The sequence below is a fragment of the Streptopelia decaocto genome (genome assembly GCF_964273445.1).
Source record: "Streptopelia decaocto genome assembly, chromosome: 2".
NCBI lineage: Eukaryota > Metazoa > Chordata > Aves > Columbiformes > Columbidae > Streptopelia > Streptopelia decaocto.
The window spans coordinates 164,196,304-164,201,217 of NC_138655.1; the positions used below are offsets into that span (position 1 = coordinate 164,196,304).

The 4,914-nt window shown below is 48.4% G+C and overlaps 1 long non-coding RNA gene across 1 annotated transcript; it reads left to right on the forward strand.

Annotated features, from left to right (window-relative positions):
• Window positions 1-826: 826 nt before the first annotated feature.
• On the forward strand, window positions 827-3,545 carry LOC309436253. Its single transcript, XR_014183316.1, has 3 exons — window positions 827-937; window positions 2,024-2,109; window positions 2,322-3,545. It is a non-coding gene; the product is annotated as an uncharacterized lncRNA (long non-coding RNA).
• The last annotated feature ends 1,369 nt before the right edge of the window (window positions 3,546-4,914 follow it).

Here is a 4,914-nt window from a genome sequence, read left to right on the forward strand (position 1 = left end):
ATCGAAACCTAAACTTCTTTGGAAATCCATCCGCTGTCCCTTCAGTCTCAGCTCGTGGCACTTCCACTGTCTCGTGGCCCATGTTTCAATGCACATGAGGTCGCTCCCTGGGCCTTGCATTTTAACTGACGATCTGTCACTTTCTGCATGACGTATACTATGTTTTTATCACCATGTTTTCTGTGAATATTTTCTTTGGTTCCCCTTTAAGTTTGTTTTTCTTGTCCTTAACAGGCAGCTTTGAGAGCTCTCTAAGTAAAAGTGATACCTTTTTGCCTTTTTATTGCTCTTTTCGTGTTACGAGCAGCCACCCTCTTTATGCTCAGTCTCATGCTTTTCTTCCTTTCTTGCCCAGGTTCAGAATACTGGGAATTCCAAGCTTCAAGTTTCCTGTGGAACATTGCGGGAGACCTTGATAACGTGGCACTGAGGGAGGTGATGAAGAGAAACAATACCTGTTCCTTTTCCATTTTGAGACGTTATTTTTTACCTTCCTGGTAGCTGTGAGATGATTTGCAATCTTGCGCTAGCATCTGCCTGAAAGAGAACACGGACCCTTTGGGTGCCTCCTCCAGAAATACTTGCTCTGTGGTTCTGGTGATGTCCAGGCTTCGAGGGTGGGGGATAGGGGAGCATAAATGTTATGGGGCCTCCCGGGATGTCTGCAGGTTTGGGTGACCCGTGGCTGGGACGGGAATGCCAAGGTTGTCAATCTTGGCCTGAATCTCTCTGTCCCTCTCTTGCAGCACCTGAGACCGAATGGAGGAGCAAGTGAACGGGAAGTTCCTGCGCCACGACACAGATCACGTTTATCGCTCTCGCCCTGAGAGACCCGGAGAACCAAACCGTTCGCATCGTGCCTTGAAGCAGCCTGTGCTCATGCGCTTCTCCCAGGGGGAAGGCAGAATGGCAGTAACTGGCCACGTTAAACCACAGGGTGCGCACTCTGCAGCTCTCAAGCCCAGCTCTGCGTTAGCTCACACCTGCGATTTTGCGCTGCACACGGAGATTTGAGTTGTCGCTGGTTGTTGCAGCGTTTGGCTTTGGTGAGGACAGCGTGTGATTGTCAGCAGTTGATGTAGGTGGAATCTTGAGGAGAAAGCGATATTTCTGTGCCAGAACTGGTTGGTGTTTGCATGGTATTGTGGCAGTTGTTCCCGCAGGTGATCAGCGCAGGAGTATTATTGCAGGATGAGGGGATTTTGGAGGCTTGTCTGTGAGATGCACTAGAGGCAGCAGCTGAAAGTGAAAGGCTGAGATTTGGAGAGTTTGTCGGTGGGTTTTGGGCGGTTGTCAGCTGAAGAGTTGGCTGTTTGCAGGTGAGGTGTAGGCAGAGGGTGAAGCTGACTTTGCCTGGGCGGCGCAACTGGCTGGGTGTGCAGAGCTGAGGAGAGCGGGCTGCTGTGGGGGACCCTAAAGCTGGAGAACCAGCCGCAGCTCCAGATGCTCCCGCTGCCGGGCAGGGCCGTGCAGGCCAGTGCCCTGGGGCACAGCGACGGGACCCTCCGCACGTACCAGAGAGCAGGTGAGGACCGCGGGCATTTGTACTGAGCTGTGACATCTCTAACCCGTGACATTGGGGTCCAGCAAGTACCAGAGAGCAGGTGAGGACCGCGGGCATTTGTACTGAGCTGTGACATCTCTAACCCATGACACTGGGGTCCAGCAAGTACCAAAGAGCAGGTGAGGACCGCGGGCATTTGTACTGAGCTGTGACATCTCTAACCTGTGACATTGGGGTCCAGCAAGTACCAGAGAGCAGGTGAGGACCGCGGGCATTTGTACTGAGCTGTGACATCTCTAACCCGTGACATTGGGGTCCAGCAAGTACCAGAGAGCAGGTGAGGACCGTGGGCATTTGTACTGAGCTGTGACATCTCTAAGGCAGGTGCGAGGGGCCGGGGCCAAGGCAAGGTGGGCGCGCTGTGGGGTGTGGGGAGGTGTCAGCCCCCAGACTTGTCCCCTGTCTGACTGTAGTGCCCTTGGGCTGGTGTAGCTCAGTCCTTTGTGTGTTTCTCTGCAGGTGGAGCAGCGTGCAAAGGAAAAAGGAAGCAGAGGAAGGTGGTGAGCCTGTGAGGAAGAGTGTAGCGAGTCTGGCGTGGACTCGCGGTAAGGTGCCGTGGGAGACATTAATTACAAACTCAGGTTTGCATTTATACTCGCTATGATGCTTGCTCAAGCATTTGCTGATTAGCTAAGTTAGACGTTACATAAGCGATGTATTTTGTGTTCCCACCAAAGTTACTGCCAATAACACATCTTTTGTCTGTCATAATCTGTCCCTGCTGGTGTAGCTCAGTCCTCCGTGTGTTTCTCTTCAGGTGGAGCAGCGTGCAAAGGAAAAGCAAGGAAGGAGGCGAACCTGTGAGGAAGAGTGATGGATAAAGAGGGTTGGATCGCACCTGCCAGTCAGGAGGGATCAGGGAGGAAGACACCGGTGGTGGAACCGCAGGTCAGGAGAGCTCAAGGAGGGAGAAAGGTGACTGTGGCCGTATGGGGTTTTCTAGCTCACATGCCAATGAAAACAGTTTGGATAATAAAATAAATGTATGCAAAACCAATAAGTAAAGGCAGAGAATGTTTATATGCTATGTATGGGATAGACCTGAAGGTATATTTATTCCTACAACAAAGGAGAATTCGCAATGGTAATTAACTGGGGATGTGAATTTCCAGATTGCATTGGCAACATACGCAGGGAACATATCAGTTTATTAACCTCAGCATAAACTGTGGGCTGAAATTGGTAATTTACCGTTGTGCAGCAAATGCTGCTGTCAGCAACGACCAGTAAGCGACAAGACTGTATTTACTGATGCCTCTGGTCGCTCACGTAAAGTTGTAATGACGTGGCTAAACTCAGATACCCAGTGCTGCAAACGCAAGGTAGAAAAAGAGACCAAGGGTCCAACAAGTTCTTGAGCTGACAGCTGTTGGGATCGCTTTGAGGTGTTCTGTAACAAACCTTTGAATGTTGTCACTGGCTCATATTATGCAGCTGGCGTACTTAACCGCCTGGAAGCTTCTTTTCTTAAGGAAGAGGATAATCCTCTTTCGATGGCTGAATTGAGAATGCTATGGTTTCTAATAGATCATAGACATCATGGTTATTATGCAATGCATACCCGCTCTCGCACGGCCCTTCCAGGACCTCTTGTGGAAGGCAATAGGAGGGCCGATGCACGAGCTGTGCCGCTCACTGTGCCTAAAGCCTTGGAGCAACCTAAATGATCACATAAATTCTTTCACCGGAATGCAAAGTCATTAAAACAACAATTTCAAATTAGAGTGGATCAGGCCAGGAGCGTTCTTATGTCCTGCCCTGATTGCCAGCAGTTGGCCCCCGTGCCATCCACAGAGGGTGTTAGTCCAGGAGGGGTTACTGCCAATGAAGTACGGCCAGCGGATGTAACGCATTGTTCTGAATTGGGTAAATACGTACGTGTTTCTGTAGACGCTCATTCCAGATTTCTCGTTGCTGCTGCACGCGCTGGTGAAAGAGCACGAGACGTCTGTAACCTCGGTTGACATGTTTTGCTGTTTGAGGAGTTCCACGATAACGTTAAACCAGAGGAAAGCGGAACACACGCTCGATCAGAGGAGCGATCCCCCAGAGTGCCCAGTGCGCTGTAATAAAAGGGCCTGCTGTTTAACACTTTCAAAACAGTGTTAGAGAGGCTGTTTGCTGACTTTTCGGTATCGTTTTCTGGTGACGAGGATGCGATAATCTGCCTGACCTCCCGTGGATCCCAGGATCTCTGGGACCTTGTGCCGGCACCGGGGAATTCCCGGAAGGGACCACAGATCCTCGGCCCAGCTCGGGACGCGGGTAAAGCCCCATCAATGGGATACGGCACTTCCATTGTCCGGTTGGGTTGGCAGCTGCCTGCGCGAGACGTGGGCGGCACCAGCGCGCTGGGTCTGCGCATCCGCGTCTGCGCGTTTTGTAAACTGGGGAACTTAAAAAGAAATAAAAAATTAAAGAGGAAAATGAGAAAACAATAAATAAAAGAGAAAAGTGAGGGAACAGTAATTTGGTAAAGGTACCTTTAGTGATTTTGCTGTTTTTGCCTTAGCAATTGTATGATTGTGTCTTCAGTGATCTGTTGTTGTTGTTACTTGTGTCTTGGATGATTTTATAGTCCAATACTTACAGTTCACCAATTGTCTGTTATTGCGATTGTGAAATAGGTAGTGGTACAATTGACAGGAGGGATTTGGAAGAAATTCCCCCCGGGCTGTGTTTTGTGACATTGGAAAAGGATCGTTTGACTCTCTGGGGAACAGCAACCAGGGCGAATCTGATTAAATATTGTAATTAATGGTGGCCACTGTAGATAATATTAATATGCTGCACAGGTCTAGGTGGGTATACTTTGAGATGTGTAGTATAGTACTGCACTACATGTAATATATAATAAGATCTATATTTTAAATCATATATTGCTTATTACATAATGTGTATTACACAATAGATAATGTTACATATGCATTGTATTTATCCCTGTCAGATCCATTTGTTTTGAAAAAGGATGATCAGACATTGAAACCAGTAAAAGGTTTGTTGAAGAACAGATATTGGTGTAGAATACACAGAGAACATGAGATCAGAATTGTCCCTCGGTCAGTCCAGGGTGGCATCCTAAGGTCCTTATGTCGGGGGACAGGCTGCATTGGTATCGCCAGTGCATTTTATACAGGATTAGACACGCTGTGCCTAAAGCTGCAAATATGCCGAAACCTTCTGAGATTAAACAGGATCGTGAGCAATCTCCCACTGAGTTTTTACACCGTCTTAAACCGACAGCTCAGAAATATATTAATATAGATCCTGACTTGGAGAACAGAGAATGAGAATTCTTAGTTGACTGGGAGCTCATTATTCTGTGTTAAACACTATGCAGGGAATATTAA